Raw genomic sequence first — 18,306 nt, 5'->3', positions numbered from 1 at the left:
AATCAGAATTAAATTCTTACCTCATTGTAACTGCTAGTCAAATTTCTGTTCTTATTCTTGCGCACGGCTTCGAGGAACTGCATTGCAAATAATAATATTCCTTTTTTTTTTTTTTTTGTAATTTAACTGAAACTTTTAAGGGAAGTGGAACGAAATCGTTAGTTCAATTAAATAATTTTTTTTTTTTTTTGTAAAATGCTTTTGAAATCAAAATTATTATTGGGGCACTTGTTGGAGATTAATTACAATAAATAAACTTTACATTATCTGATGATTACCTTAATTAACAGTATACCTCATTCAGCACCTTGACCAGTGTTGCTGACAGACTACATCACACAACCGCACGGGGCTGCTACTACTGACCGACTGCTCTGCATGACGACAACTAGCAAACTCCACGACGACTACTACTGTACTGAGCTACTGCTCGCAACGACTACTGACAGAGTACTGCACTGCATGACGACTACAGACCGACTGCTCTGCATGACGACAACTAGCGTACTCCACGACGACTACTACTGTACTGGACGCAACTGAACTGAGCTACTGCTCGCAACGACTACTGACAGAGTACACCTCGTAACACTCGCGCGGTCAAGCGCAGACTAACTACGATTATAGGCTCTCTGGTCAAAGATTTTAACGTGCCTCACCATCGCTGCTATGTTACATACGTGTTTCATAACCCTCCACTGGGGGGGCAAAAATTTGGCAGCAATGGTGAGTCATTTGGACTTGCCATCGCAAGAAATTTTTACAATTTACAGAATATTCAAATTTAGTACATAAATTAAATGTGGTGCACATGCACCGAGTACAAAATATATCAGACAAAGACAAAATATGAGTACAAAACATAGTTGTAAATCGGAAAACTGTATATACAACTTATTTGACAGATAACAGAGTGCACACGCACTGAAAAAAAAATCATACACACTGAAGTATTGAACATACAGAATGAGTACAAATCATATTGAAAAATGAGAAAAATGCACATGCACTGAAGTTCAGTAGAAAACATATTAACACCTAACATAAGTGCACATGCACTGTAGTTCAGAACATATCATCAAAATAAAAAATGTATATACAATATAAAAGACAAGAGTGTACATATACTGTACTTCAGAACAAATCGAAAAATGTCTTTAGCATTTTCACAACAAATAAACATAATGGCAAAAAAAATCATATCGATAAGTGACACAAATGTACTCGCACTGGAGTTCAGCGAATCGAAAAAAATGTATAACCTATGAACATAAATAATGTTAGCAAAAAATGATTTTCACTATGTGACAAGAATTAGGATAGGAAAGGGAAGGATTGCATCATGGTTGTAGCACTTTAGATTGCACACAGCTGTTCTGAAAGTCCATATCTTCCCACAGAAGTACAACACCAAGTGACACAATTTGAAGTTCTTTTCCCATCATAATTTATCAGTGCAGCCAAGACACTGAACTGTCGTAGTAATGTTCTATGCTCTCATTTTGGCAGTACACTAGGTACACCAAACAGTGGGACCATAATAACGTCTTCATCGCTCACGGTGGTGGACAGCATGTCGTGCCAACACCACGCTCTTACAAGGCACACCAACGTAGAATTAGTGCAAAACCAAAGATAGTGCTCCATGATCACTAGGATAAACAGGACAAATGGACATTGCAGTAATTCAGGGTAGTTAGCTCATGAGGTGAAGGACATTATGTCACATACCATTGACAATTACAGTCTTCATTAGTAGTTTGCGGCATTCATAGCCCAGTTATTGAACATTTCTGTACCATGTATGTAGTATTACAGAAAAATGTTCATTAATTGTTTTACATAGAATCAGTAGCCTTCTTTTCCTAGTTACAAAGCATTATGAAACAATCACATTCTTTTCCAGTTACAAAGTATCAACATTGAAAACAAGAGCTAATTAATAACATAATTCGTTGAGTGATATTAATTATTGGCCCTCAGTGGCCAGCAAGTATCAAATAGTATAAAACATTGTTCCTCATTCAGTATTATTCAGTTCATTAAGAAGTCATTATTAACAATCAGCTAATTACAATCATAGCATTAATAATCATGGACATTATAAGTAGTCTCATTACAATAAACAGTGGCAGTTATTAGCCAGTTACAAATCATTATTTTATATATATATATATATTTTTTTTTCATTTCATTAAGAAGTCATTACTCAAGTGACATACTATTCAGAGCTAATCAGTATTATTCAGAATTATCATAAACTAGTGACATCATGTGGGACTGGTAATACTTTTTTTTTTTTTTTTTTTTTGTTAGTTAGCAATGCATTGCGTTGGGATCGATAATTAATTGCTCAGGCATAACACTATTTGCTTTTGATCTATTGCTGCAAATGAGGATAGGTAACGTCATTCGTCATGAGTCAGCTGTAGCAAGGTTATGTAACAAGGCAGTATATGTGATCACATTTATAAATGATAAACAAAAATGGGTAAAAAATAAAAATGCAAGTACTAGAACAGGTATAATAAGTAACAGGTTTAGTAAGTATCATGAAAAGCTTCTCCTGGAAAAAATACAAAATGGATTATTGACCTGAAAGAAGAAACGCACACTATGCTGAAAAGTAGTGAACTTCGAATTAACAGGTAGTGAAATGTGTATAAAAATGTGTTCCATAGCTGTCCTTTGCAAAACTTTCCGTCATCCTACTATGCAATATAACACCTGCTGTCAAAACAAACTACAACAAATACTTAAATAACTGTTGTTGTTGTTGTGGTCTTCAGTCCTGAGACTGGTTTGATGCAGCTCTCCATGCTACTCTATCCTGTGCAAGCTTCTTCATCTCCCAGTACCTACTGCAACCTACATCCTTCTGAATCTGCTTAGTGTATTCATCTCTTGGTCTCCCCCTATGATTTTTACCCTCCACGCTGCCCTCCAATACTAAATTGGTGATCCCTTGATGCCTCAGAACATGTCCTACCAACCGATCCCTTCTTCTGATCAAATTGTGCCACAAACTTCTCTTCTCCCCAATCCTATTCAATACTTCCTCATTAGTTATGTGATCTACCCATCTAATCTTCAGCATTCTTCTGTAGCACCACATTTCGAAAGCTTCTATTCTCTTCTTGTCCAAACTATTTATCGTCCATGTTTCACTTCCATACATGGCTACACTCCATACGAATACTTTCAGAAATGACTTCCTGACACTTAAATCTATACTCGATGTTAACAAATTTCTCTTCTTCAGAAACGCTTTCCTTGCCATTGCCAGCCTACATTTTATATCCTCTCTACTTCGACCATCATCAGTTATTTTGCTCCCCAAATAGCAAAACTCCTTTACTACTTTAAGTGCCTCATTTCCTAATCTAATTCCCTCAGCATCACCCGACTTAATTAGACTACATTCCATTATCCTTGTTTTGCTTTTGTTGATGTTCATCTTACATCCTCCTTCCAAGACACTGTCCATTCCATTCAACTGCTCTTCCAAGTCCTTTGCTGTCTCTGACAGAATTACAATGTCATCGGCGAACCTCAAAGTTTTTATTTCTTCTCCATGAATTTTAATACCTACTCCGAATTTTTCTTTTGTTTCCTTTACTGCTTGCTCAATATACAGATTGAACAACATCGGGGAGAGGCTACAACCCTGTCTTACTCCCTTCCCAACCACTGCTTCCCTTTCATGTCCCTCGACTCTTATAACTGCCATCTGGTTTCTGTACAAAATGTAAATAGCCTTTCGCTCCCTGTATTTTACCCCTGCCACCTTTAGAATTTGAAAGAGGGTATTCCAGTCAACATTGTCAAAAGCTTTCTCTAAGTCTACAAATGCTAGAAACGTAGGTTTGCCTTTCCTTAATCTTTCTTCTAAGATAAGTCGTAAGGTCAGTATTGCCTCACGTGTTCCAGTGTTTCTACGGAATCCAAACTGATCTTCCCCGAGGTTGGCTTCTACTAGTTTTTCCATTCGTCTGTAAAGAATTCGTGTTAGTATTTTGCAGCTGTGACTTATTAAGCTGATAGTTCGGTAATTTTCACATCTGTCAACACCTGCTTTCTTTGGGATTGGAATTATTATGTTCTTCTTGAAGTCTGAGGGTATTTCGCCTGTTTCATACATCTTGCTCACCAGATGGTAGAGTTTTGTCAGGACTGGCTCTCCCACGGCCGTCAGTAGTTCCAGTGGAATATTATCTACTCCGGGGGCCTTGTTTCGACTCAGGTCTTTCAGTGCTCTGTCAAACTCTTCACGCAGTATCATATCTCCCATTTCATCTTCATCTACATCCTCTTCCATTTCCATAATATTGTCCTCAAGTACATTGCCCTTGTATAGACCCTCTATATACTCCTTCCACCTTTCTGCTTTCCCTTCTTTGCTTAGAACTGGGTTTCCATCTGAGCTCTTGATATTCATACAAGTCGTTCTCTTATCTCCAAAGGTCTCTTTAATTTTCCTGTAGGCGGTATCTATCTTACCCCTAGTGAGATAGGCCTCTACATCCTTACATTTGTCCTCTAGCCATCCCTGCTTAGCCATTTTGCACTTCCTGTCGATCTCATTTTTGAGACGTTTGTATTCCTTTTTGCCTGTTTCACTTACTGCATTTTTATATTTTCTCCTTTCATCAATTAAATTCAATATTTCTTCTGTTACCCAAGGATTTCTACTAGCCCTCGTCTTTTTACCTACTTGATCCTCTGCTGCCTTCACTACTTCATCCCTCAAAGCTACCCATTCTTCTTCTACTGTATTTCTTTCCCCCATTCCTGTCAATTGCTCCCTTATGCTCTCCCTGAATCTCTATACAACCTCTGGTTCTTTTAGTTTATCCAGGTCCCATCTCCTTAAATTCCCACCTTTTTGCAGTTTCTTCTTAAATAACTACATAGCATAAATACATAGCTTTAACATTATCCTCATCTGTAAAAAAAAAAAAAAAAAAACTTCATTATTATCATCACCTGTAAAGAAAAACTTCATTATTCATAATAGCATATTCTTCATCATTCATTATCATCTGCAAAAAAATATCACTTCATTACTCATTATACAACTATTCCTTATCTCTAGCATATTTCATCACTAAAACTAAGATGTGTAGTTCTGTCTGACAGCCTGCATCAATCACCTTGTATTCTGAAAGAAAAAATTAGTTAAGACTGCTATTCTGTGATGAGTATAGTATATGCTTGTTAATCCTGATCCATTTACTCTTCCTCGTAAAGTTATTGCATCTTCTTTCGTTTATTCCGTAGGTGAAATTCCCATTATCTGTTGAATTTATTTCTTACACGCATCATTTCTTTCTGAAATTGATGAACAGAGATTAATGCCTTGCATTTAAATCATATACCCACTAAATAATGACTGGTTTATGGTGACATAATTAACCATACAGCATAACATGACAGAAAACGTAATATGTCAAAGACATTGACAGTGTTCAGAGGCAAAAATGTACACAGAATAATACAATGCAGCAGCAAAAAGAAAAATGTAAAACAGTCACGATGTTGAGATATTATAGGGCAACAAAAATGTCAAAGTCAACTGGTGTGTGTTATATCTTAACTATTTCACAGTGCATACAAACAAAACTGGAATACAATCATACACACACAAAAAAAAATGGTAAATGTGCACGGTCTGATATGTAACGACAAGAAAGGCGACCTGCTAACCTTACCTTGTCGGGCACTTGCCAAGAAAAAATATGATAATCATCAGTAATTAGTCCGGTGAATATAATTGCATAAGTGGTCATAAAAAAATTAGTAAATGGCATCATAGTGTGTTGAATCATAAAGTGTCTTCATTCAATAAAGGGTTTAATATTTGACCAATGGTGGTTGCCTTTCGATTTTCTGGTTCTCAAAGTTTCGACGTGTACAACATTGGGGTGAGGGGTGCTGCGAATCCGAAATGGACCTGCGTGTAGAAGTTCAAATTTACTGCACTTACCTTTTAGTTTACTGGATAAATAGTGTGTACGTACTAATATTTTCTGTCCAACGTGAAAGTCGCGGCGTGTACAAACCTGCTTTTGCTGTCTTCTCCGGCGGTCTGCGGTACGTTTGATGTTGTTCAGCGCAATGTCAATTATTTCGTGGTGTCTTAGTCGACGACATTTAGGGAAGTTTACTAATTCTTCAATTTTGTTTGGTGGTTCCATGTTTTTCAATATAACAGACGGAGATAGCATAGTGGATTCATTTGGAATGGCATTAATTACATCTTGGAATGAGAGTATGTGTGTATCCCAATCAATATGTCTTTTGTGGCAGTATATTCGGCACAGCTTACCAATTTCTTTCATTAACCATTCACAAGGGTTCGAAGAAGCATGGTAATTGGATATATAAATCGGAGAAATGTTGCTAGCTCGTAACATGCGTGTCCATGTAGCTTGCTGTAAAAGAATTTTGCGTAGTTGCGTGGGTTCGTCGTCTGTATTTGCACTGCTCTCTTTAACCTTATCAGAAATCAATTGCATTACGTCGTAGTCAGCTTCGTCTGGAGTTTTATAGTAGTGTACATACATATCCGTGAACAATGTGGGATTACAGTCTATGTTATGTGACGCGGAAATGACCTCTGTGTGGTTAATTGTTTGTTCTTCTGCAGATAGTGAGTGCTGAAATTCTAAAGCAAATTGTATATTTTCATCCTTCAACATTAAATAAGAATTCTGAAAATCAATGACTGCATCATGTTGTACCAGAAAATTCGTACCTAAAATAACGTCTGTCGTCAATAAAGGAACAATCCAAAAATTAGAGTGGAAAGTATGACCTCCAATACAAAATGATAAATGCGTCTGTAATTTAACGTCTACTCCTTTACTCGATACTGCTCCCTTCACTTTTGTTTTGCCTAATGGTACTGTAGGATACGTATTCTCTTTGTTGCACTCGTTGAAAGTCTCCTCATTTATTACTGATATAGGTGATCGGAATTGATTACTGCTGAAAATTTCGATGAACCAATTTTAATTTCGATAACAGGATGTGAAATGGTTTTCTGAACAAATGGTCTTTCCTGTAAAAGAGTGTCTCGTATGTCGTCAAAAGTAATTACATTTTCATGAACAACATTCTGCGTGTCTAAAGTAGTGCTTACGTTACTGGAATATGCAATCTGTACTGTGTCTGGTCAAATTCTGTTGTACGTGCTGTTATTTACGGGAGGATGTTTTGGCATATCCACTATTTGAACTGTTCTGTTAACTCTTCCTGACGTATTACGCTATGGATGACACCTATTGTCTGGATCATTTGTGATGATGTGTTGTTGCTGCTGAAAAGATCGACTGTTATTAAATGTGCGCTGAAAATTGTGCTCATTATTTTTACGTTGGTCATGATAGTCACTTCTATACGGTGCATTGCGATAGGAATTCAAATACTGTGTTTTCTATACGTAGTTATTTCCTTTGCTGCCGTGCGTTACTATTTGTTGGATCTGGGACTATACGTGCACGCGGCGAAACATTAAAGTTTGGTTGACCTTGTAGACTGTATTGTTGGTTAGGTATGCTAACCGGCTGACTTTCATGCTATTGTAGTGAAAAGGTCTATTGTTACCAAAAAATACGTTTGCTGTTAATTTTACACATACTGATGATTAAAATTTTATCTGTTATTAAAGTTCTCGTGGTTGTCATTTCTGGAGTGCCTAATGAAAATTGTCACATTCGGTAAAAATTTGTCTTATCGGGTTTTCATTACAACGTTTCTTAATTCTACATAGAACAATAGTTAAAGAGCTGTTTTGATAGATATAAAGGATAGTAGAAGAGAAGGCAGCAGTGCAGAAAACTAAAGATGAAACAGCACTACTACAGCTCGGGGCCCTATGCTCGCTACGGCACATATTCATTAAAGCGTAATGAATCCCCTGAGGTCGTTTACGCACTACAAATAAATTTTAACTTTTGCGTTGCAGGCAATGGCGGTAAAATTCCAAAAGTAAATCGCTGTATTCTTGCTAATTCCAGTTTCTGCATAATAGGTAATACTGATGAAAATACAATAGCAAATTGTCGCCTCAGGTTCAAAGCTAGCTTCTGCATTACAGGCAAAAGCGGTGAAAGCATAAAAACAAATTGACATATACAGTGCAAATCGCGTATCTGTGTTCTGCCATTATTAAATTCTTTACATTTTCTGTCGGATAAAAATTGCTCGTAATCTACGTTCTCATCATTGAATTTGAAAACACGTTCGGGTTTGTGTGTGAATCTGTTTGTCTGTGTCATTTCGTACTTCAAGTTGCGTAGCTTTTCAGATTTTAAGTCGCGTGGCTTTTCGGATTTTAATTCGCGTAGTCTCTGTAAATTGTTCACATTATACACGCTGCGTGACTCTGACAAATGCTCATAAAGTGGTCTGTTGTGGTATGTTATTAACTGAAATACTTTTCATCTCTGTTACTTCTTGTTGTAAACTCGACAATTTTCTACGCAACGTGTTATTAGACAAATCGATCTCATTAATTGTCCGATGTAAATTTTGAAATTCAGGTGTTTGATTAAATGAAACCGGTGAAGTATCATCTGATTTATTGTCATTAGCACTTTCGATAGCATCAATACGACTGGCCAATTCATCATATTTTTCAGTCAGTATTTTTGCCTGATCATCGGTTTTAGAATCAATAGCATTAATCTGTTTTTGCAATTTACGTGTAGTTTCATTCAGTTTTTTAACATCAGCTTTGATGACATCGCAATCCTGTGTTAGTTCTAATTGTTCGAATCTGTCGGTCACTGTTTGAATATTTACTGTGTGTGTATCTGTTTTTAATTTCAGATTGGAAATTTCGTCACGTAATTCTGTGTTCGACTGTTTGATGGAATTAATTTCGTCGGACACTGTAGCAATATTGTTGTCTACGTATGTCTTCGCTTTCGCAAACATTTTACGTTTATCTTCCTGTCTCTGTGCTGTGATTGTTTCCATGACTTGTCGTTTTACTTTGTTTTGATCCTGAATAAATTTGCGGAAACGCGTATCACTGTTTTGTATGTGAAGATTAAAGCGTTCATCAATCTGAGTATTCTGTTGTTCAAATTTCGCGTCTATCTTTGCATCCATTGTGCGCGAAAGTTCTACCGTCATTGCTTTAAACTCGTCCCGTAATTGTGTAGCTTTTTCAGAGCATTGTTTAGCGACTCCGCTAATTTCGTCTCTGAGTGTTTCTGTTGCGGCTGTTTGCATTTCCCTTAATTCTTGCGCAACAGACTTAACTTCTTCGCTATTTTTTTGTGAACAAGCCTCAATTTCCACGCGCAACTGTTCCTTAGTGTCATGGCACTGCGCGGCAACGGCTCTAATTTGTTCACTAAGCTGTTTGGAATTGTCGTCTAATTTTTTATTTAAGTGTCTGTAATTGTCATCTAATTTTTTATTTAACTGTTTGTTCTGCTCACTAAGTTGTTTGAAATTTTCGTCATTATTATCAAGTTTTTCATTTAAGTGTTGTTTGAGATCTTCACTCTGTTGTTTGTTTGATTCAAGAATTTGTAGCAACAGTGCCTTAAGTGGATCCGATACAAAATTAGCATTTCTATTCTCCGTGCTATTTAATGGTGGATCTGAAATTGTCTTGTTTTGCGTGACCATTTGGTCATTCTGTAATTTACAGAATGGTTTATCAGTCGGATGTACACTGTCAGACACTATTTCGGAATTAAATAGATCCGTCGTACTTTCACTACACTGACCATTTTCATTCGAAAAATTTGTCTGTACATTACTTGGATTTTCTAAATCGGGTGTGTTAAGCTCGGCAGCGCTCATTACTATAGACCGCTCCGCGTCATTAATTGTCGTCAAATTAACAGACGAGACAATTGAGTTCGTTTGTTCCTCATTAAGATAAAAGTCATCATTAGTGGTTGTAATGCACTGATTGTTAGTGAACGCAGGATTGTCATCATTACACTGCGTGTCACATGTCCTATCGGTAAAGTCGTTTGAGCCGGTAATTTCGTTCGTAATACCTCGCGATACACTATTCACAGTCTTTCGCGGCATTTTTACAATAGTCACAAATATTCACAAAACAAATAAGCACAAATGCAAAAACAACACACAAATGCAACGAATTGCCGTTGACCTGTAGAAAGAAAGTCACAAAATTAGTAAAAGCGTAGCGCCAAATCCTAATTATATCTAAGCAAATAAGAGCAGATATCTGACTGTTGTTCAAAAGACTCTCAACGAAATACGATCCTGGGCTGGGTGTCGCCAAGTGTAACCTCCCCACAAAAATTTTAAATGACAATATTATATAGAAATGGAGCCAAGAAGCAATATCGTCCCCACAGAAATATTTAAATAAAAAATATAATAATAAATGGGACCCAAGAATAACCTCCCTGCAATGAAATGTACTGACAAAGGCAACAAAAATGTGAAATTCGCAATCTGACTCTGGTGTAAGCTCCCACAAAAAATAATGAAAAAGAATTCAGTGCTAATGAAATCTCAGTGATAATGATAATTCAATTAAACCGGAATATCGGTCTTTGGCCCCTGTGCAAAAATCAGAATTAAATTCTTACCCCATTGTAACTGCTAGTCAAATTTCTGTTCTTATTCTTGCGCACGGCTTGGAGGAACTGCATTGCAAATAATAATATTCCCTTTTTTTTTTTTTTGTAATTTAACTGAAACTTTTAAGGGAAGTGGAACGAAATCGTTAGTTCAATTAAATAATTTTTTTTTTTTTTTGTAAAATGCTTTTGAAATCAAAATTATTATTGGGGCACTTGTTGGAGATTAATTACAATAAATAAACTTTACATTATCTGATGATTACCTTAATTAACAGTATACCTCATTCAGCACCTTGACCAGTGTTGCCGACAGACTACATCACACAACCGCACGGGGCTGCTACTACTGACCGACTGCTCTGCATGACGACAACTAGCAAACTCCACGACGACTACTACTGTACTGAGCTACTGCTCGCAACGACTACTGACAGAGTACTGCACTGCATGACGACTACAGACCGACTGCTCTGCATGACGACAACTAGCGTACTCCACGACGACTACTACTGTACTGGACGCAACTGAACTGAGCTACTGCTCGCAACGACTACTGACAGAGTACACCTCGTAACACTCGCGCAGTCAAGCGCAGACTAACTACGATTATAGGCTCTCTGGCCAAAGATTTTAACGTGCCTCACCATCGCTGCTATGTTACATACGTGTTTCAACCTAGAAAACAGTATCAACAATCATTGACATGATTTGAAGTATTTTGTGGCTCAGCTCACCATCCAAATACATTTAGCAGTACAATTCATTGTGGGCTCTAGGTCGAATGGTTTCAGTTAATATCTTCACTGGCAGATGAAAGAACATTGTAGTTTTTGCTAAGCCCAATTCTCCAAATGTAATCAACAATTAACACCACATTTTTAAAACTTTGGAAACTGGCTAAAAAGAGTCACTTTTAAATGGACACTGATTTCAGAGTTGCAGAATTATAAAAACAAATTACAGTTCATGATACACACTGCGTTCACATTACTCAGTCCAACAGATAAAACTGCACTTGGTTCCATGTGACATCAGGTCCCAGACTTGGTCCAACACAACTATTCTCATTCAGTAACCTCACAAAAACTATTGAGAAAGTTAACAAAGATAGCACAACTCAACTCACTGGTGCAAAGCATCAAAGGCACATTTTTACAATAGGAACTGTTCTGGTGTTTATGAAAAATTATAACAGTTTCTATTTGATAGAGAAGTGCTATGAGGCATTTTCATACCCAAATAATTCCAAAATGTCAAACACATGCCATTTTACAGTTGAAAAAAATGAAATTTATATTCTCAAACATCAAAGAAAAAGAAAGAAATCACAAACCAAATATCAATCCAAAAGGCTTCCATTTTTGAACAGCAGATTTGCAATTATTGGAAAAACATAGCTGAAAAATGAATGGAATCAGATACTTTGTGAACCAGAATATTTATCATAATCTCCTATTGAACAGAGGTCTCTGTGACACAGATTCATTAAAATCTTCAACTGTGTTGTCTGTAAACATGCTCTGTAGGATCATTTGAGGCTTATCCACATTGTCAATAAATGGCAGGAAGGTTGGCAGCATGGTAAGTTGCCTGTCAATTTGTCATACACCACAGTGACAGCATTCAAACAGAGAACCACTACTGTGAGACAAACCATATTCCAGTGGTAGCCTGGAGTCAACAACCTGATTACAGCATAAAAGTTGTGGCTCATAGGCACCCGCAAGAAAATGCAAAAGAGCTGTGCACTACCCATTTAGAAGGCAGCTATATTAGTACAGACCAGTCACCAAGCTTTTTCTGAACTAAATCGGGATATTTTTTAAAAACCAAGACTAAACACACACAGGCTACAATTCAAAATAACAAACCACTGTTTTTTACCTTATTGAGATTTTTGCTCACTTTTCAATCTCCTTCATAGAATCTTCTCTTCTTCCTCATCAAGAATCAACAAAACTGGAGACATGTAAATCACTACACCATCTTCATTATTATTTCAGCTTCTAATGTTGCTGCTGGGAGAAGTTTCCTCTCAGCTCAACAAGTGTTCATCATCGGGCTGAAAACACATCTGAAGCAAAACGGAAAAGTTTGAAGAAGTTGTCATAGTTTTCATAACAATGAAAAAAATTCCTTCCACTAATCAGATTGAAAAGTTCTTCTCTTCTTCCTTGAGAAAGTTCTTTAACTGCACACATTCTTCAAACATCAAATCCCCATCTACTGTAAATGATGTAGCCGACAGATGCACAGTTGCATTTCACAGTCTTTTACTTTTTCTTTTCACAGCCTCCCAATAATACACGGTTATATATGGCCTGTGCAGAACTTCCCATAAGCCTCATTACTAGTTTCCAGGCAAACATCCACATACTGCTACAATAGTTTACTGTTGAACATCGCCGGCCGAAGTGGCCGTGCGGTTAAAGGCGCTGCAGTCTGGAACAGCAAGACCTCTACGGTCGCAGGTTCGAATCCTGCCTCGGGCATGGATGTTTGTGATGTCCTTAGGTTAGTTAGGTTTAACTAGTTCTAAGTTCTAGGGGACTAATGACCTCAGCAGTTGAGTCCCATAGTGCTCAGAGCCATTTGAACCATTTTTGTTGAACATCTACAAGCAATAAAAACATAACCAAATAATTCACATTTCTTTCGGAATTATCAGGTACGTATGGAACAGACACTGTCATTGCTTTAACACATGGCCTGTTCATGTACCACTTACATCACTGTTAAGGTGATGCATCGTGGTTGTTCTAACCAACACAGCTTCCTCGTCTGAAACTTGGCCATGGACTGACTGTCTCATGACCCTTATATATCGCCACGATAATAGGTACTGAAACTACACATTGCTCAAAGTTAAATTTACAGAAATTGCGATAAAAATTTAATTTACTCAGTTAACTGATAGCATTTAAAAATTCCGTCTTTTTAACAGTTTCTTCTACTACAAGAGTTAGGCCGAATTATTTCTTTTAATCATGAAATTCACATATATAGTTTAGCAAGCAATACTTTTGTCATATCCGTTAATTACCTTGGAATTAATTAAGGGCTGGCTTTTCTGACATGTTTCCAACTAGAGCCAAATAGATACTTTACGAATACTAGCATTTCATATTCCAAATGTTTGCAATTATTACAAGAGTTACATTTGTTTATAAGTCAACAATAGAATTATAGAATTCAAGTTACATACAAATGACTGATTTTGCCCTATAATAAAAGGTACTAACTAGGAATACTCAATATAAATTAGAAAATCAATTACATACACAAAATTCGACCTGCTCTTAAATTCTTTAAAACTAAGGGCCAACCTTTCTCTTTTATGAAAATGCAGATTATAGTCACATATGATAATAGTAATTAGTTGAAAGTGAAAAAATGAATTTTAAGAAGGCATATGGCAAAACAAGGGGGAAGTAAAAATTATCCCAGCTTCCTTAGTCACAACTTCTCTTTTGATACGATCATCATTTATTGGCATCAAGACGATTAAGGCTGCCACAGGGGAAGGAAACTGCACAGCCCTATTCAATTTTTCCACCAGAGAATTACAAAGCACTGTCACGATTGACCTCTGATGCACTACTCGAAAACAATGGCTATTGAGTCAAGTATGGCAACTTGCACTCTTAATAAAAGCAGAAGTTTAAAGTCAGTAACTCTTACAGGATTGCCCCTCATTGAAATCAGTAATGAACAAATTGATGTGAAGACCACAACATTATATAAAATGTTGTCCATTTTTATGTAACCAGGATTGTTATCTATCCCAACAAAGTACAGTTGGGAGTTGGGTTTACAACCAGATATTTGGGATGATCCCACTTAAACTGGGATATCAGGCAACTATGGTCAAGACAGAATCCAAGACTCCACATTATCAATGTGGCCTCCATTACATATGACGCTAACATCCCTCCCCCAAAGCACTGGTCTGTGGAGATGGGTACCAGAAAACACAGAATGGGTGCTCAATCAGTGGGGTAGGATTCCATTAACCGATGCATCCAAGAGTAACCTGACATCTGATGATTGTCAAAGAAAGGTGTGGAAGCAGCAGGAAACTATGAGACTTCAGAAAGAAAGTTACCCGTTACTATGACACACTGAGTAACTTTTACTGTATGCTGCAATACAATTCAAAGTGATGCAGATATTTCTTTTCACTACAGTCACCAAGATCTGTAAACAACAATCGTAACATCCCACCAACTGTTCAGTTTCTTGACAATATAAATCTGCCCCTCAGTCATAGAACAATTTGAGGACTGCTGTGTGAATTTCCTCTTTGATGGAAAATCTCTTTCCTGCCAGATATCCAACCAGCTTGCTGGAAAGACTGAATGGTCTTCATCAAATTGTTGGCACTGTTTCACTACGACTGGATGCTACATTGCATTGCACCTCATTTGGGCCATACACTGCCAGAATTTCATGGCGAATTTGTGTGCAATTTAGATGTTTTGCCAACAATGTTCCTTGTACTTCAACTTTGGAGTGCCATTTCACTCCCACAATGTGATGAACCTGTTGTCCATACTGCAGCAGAATTGTCTCTGCAGGAAATCGGGAACATGCACACTCTTCCAACAGTGCGCTGTGCCTGTTGCGTAATGGTCTTAGCATGAGATGATGTGTAACTTAATTTCAGAAGTCCTTATACCTCAAGTATGTCTCTTGAATGAATCAATAACCATCCAGGACCATGTCTTCAGCAATTCTTTTGGATTAGTGCTCATTGTGTAGAAGCAGAAGAAGATACACACATGAATGCGAGTCAGGAGGCTACGGTTCAAATGTGTGTCCAACCTTTGCTCAAGTTAAAGAAATTATGCCTTCCCTCTGCAACAGAAAATTCTCTGGAATTAAGCAATGCTAACCTGCATTTTGTTCTGTAAGTAGTGCAACACCCTTTAATAATTCTCCTGATACTGTGTTACTATCACATTTTTACTGTTAAACGATGTTTGCTGATCTCACTTGGTGATGGGGTGGTAGGGTCAACCAATATCCCTCTGGAAATTTATTCAGTGAGATAATCACAAGCCTATTGGGTCCCAGGTAGGGAGATTGGGGCCCACCCAAACAGAACCCTGCTTGCCTCAGTACAGCATATTCCATAGCAGTTACTCAGTAATGATTGTTTCACTTGAATAACCAATCCCCTCAACGCTTATTGACAAATGGTGCATCTTCAAAATTATTTTTTCTCCTACAATTTTCACAGTTCAGCCGATAAATTCAAAATCCCATCCACTATGACGTACAATGTTCCATTACTGTGTCATTGTATGGTAGGCAAAAGCATGTCCAGAGCTTCGAGTAGCAATGGACTGTTCCCCAGCTCATGAAATCCGTGTTTGACAAATGTGCACCCAGTCAATGAGACTGATTTCATGAAGACATTCAGCATTTGTCATGACCCAAAAATCAAAAGTGGCATAAAGAATAATGATGGTGCTGCACGTATTTAACATGCACCCTGCCCCCCACCAAGTGTTTTCTGGAAGTTGAGGAAGACAATTGTAACCTGAGAGCTATTATCGTCTGCTTTTCTGGGGTTCTCATTGCACAGCGTTAGTTCATGCTGACTATTTACTGAACTTTGTTGTTTTTTGTTTCAGTCTTAATATTCAACAAAATTTTATATGTGTGACCCAGCCACATATGAGGAGCTTACATGCAAAGGCAAACTTGTCTGGAATTGAAAATAAATGAGACACAGAATGGAACAACAAACAGGATAAGCAGAACCTAAATAATCATACAATGTAAGTGAAATCAAATATTTGCCAAGATACAAGCCTATGAAAATACATGTGTGTCCACATACACATTTTGTGTGAAGGATAACTAATCCATTAGATCCAGTCGAGTGATTTCCATTCCAATCACACTGTTGTTCTCATGCAGAGCAACAGTTTGTGCTTCTGTGCTCCCTCATAATATGATGCATAGTACTAATAATTATTATTACAAGGACACAGTTACTTATCCACTGACTGCATTTTTGATAGAATAGGAAAACTTCTCAGAAAAAGGCCAACAGTTGTAACAAAAGAGGAATACAATGAGATCAACAATCAGTGACTGAGCTAAGAAACCTTGCTGACTGATATGAAATCCCTATCTAAGGGCCTTCAAGATCTACATTACATATGTGAAATAAATGTGTATGGAAATACAAGTACAAAGCTATGGGAAACACTCATACTGATGTTAAGGCAACTGCATTCTAGAAGTCCCAGCTAGATGTAAAAGAGCAGATGAACCATTACAAAAGCCAAAGTACTTTTCAACCAACCAGTCTAAGATAACAGGAAAAAAGATGTTGATGGTTTACAGTAAACTATTTTTTAAGAAAACTGGAGAAATCACTAGGACTTAAGTTGGAACTCAAACATCATTGATGATATTTCCATGTTGCTTGTGATTGTTAAGAAAATTATTCTGGTTTCCATGTAACACTTATGTCAAAGAATATTTCTAAAGATAGTTAATGCCACAGTTACATAATTTTATTCTGGTATGGTGATCTGAAACATTTAAAATAATTGTGAAGTAACAATAAAAATTGAAATTTGAATAAAAGAGTGAAAACTGATATTAGTGCTACAGTGGCCAATTTACAATTTTGTTCTATGATATCACATACTACACTATAAAAATATGTGAAATGATATGGTATAACAAGCATTATACAGGAAGAGGTAAGTTGTTTTGAAAGAAAACAGAAGATTTTTGCTTTTGAAAATCACTCATGGTTCATGTAATGAGAACATGTCCATATTTAAATGTGCTTTTTAAAGGAATATTTTTATTGTAGATTTGATTTACAAATATGAACTGCCTTTTGGCCTAAAAGTAAAAGGCATTCACACTGCAATATTCTATTTTCATTCTTATGTATGCCCAAAATAAGTTTCATGTTGACTGTGAAAAATGGCATTTAGTAGATATGTTCATTTTTGGATGTAGCCTTCTCATTATTTGCTTGGGCCTTTGTTCCACTTCAACATGGGGTCGACCCTGATACTACGGAGCTGGCAATATTGGTGTCAGAGGGTTGCCAGATGCCCTTCCTGTCGCCATCACGTACCCCCCAGGACAGAAGTAATGTACCCTAGCTGTCTGCATCTAGTGTAAGCCATGAACTAGTGCAAATGTTTTTCAAATGTCTGCAAGTTGTGTAACTGAGGTGGTACATGGGGACCAGCCCAGTATTTACCTTGTGGGATGTGGAAAATTGCCTAAAAACCACATCCAGACTTGCCGGCACACCGACCCTCATTGTTAACCTGCTGGGCTGATTCAGTCTGGGGCCACCACACCTACAAAAGTGCAGGAAGCAGCGCATCAGTGCTCGTGGCTAACCTGTTAGTTCGATCTCAGAAATTCATCTATGGAATAGCACTTGTCAAATTTTATTATCAGCCAGCACCTTGTTAATTAAAGGGAGGTGGTCAAGTATTTTTATGGCTGCATGCTATGCTTCTTACTGTGCTACAACAAGATCAAGTCCCTCTGTTTTTCTTCCTGGTATTGTATTTATGAATTCTAGTATTATTTTCAAATTGTCCTGATCCTTTACAACAAACTTCGTAAGAGTATATGTGTTGTGAGGCTACCTAATTTCTTTATCTATGTGAAGTTTCAGGATAGGCACTGTGCATTTGTGTGTGTGTGTGTGTGTGTGTGTGTGTGT

Source organism: Schistocerca serialis, chromosome 12 (assembly GCF_023864345.2).
Source record: "Schistocerca serialis cubense isolate TAMUIC-IGC-003099 chromosome 12, iqSchSeri2.2, whole genome shotgun sequence".
Lineage (NCBI taxonomy): Eukaryota > Metazoa > Arthropoda > Insecta > Orthoptera > Acrididae > Schistocerca > Schistocerca serialis.
The sequence above is the reverse complement of the archived record's forward strand: the minus strand, read 5'-3'. Positions refer to the sequence as shown.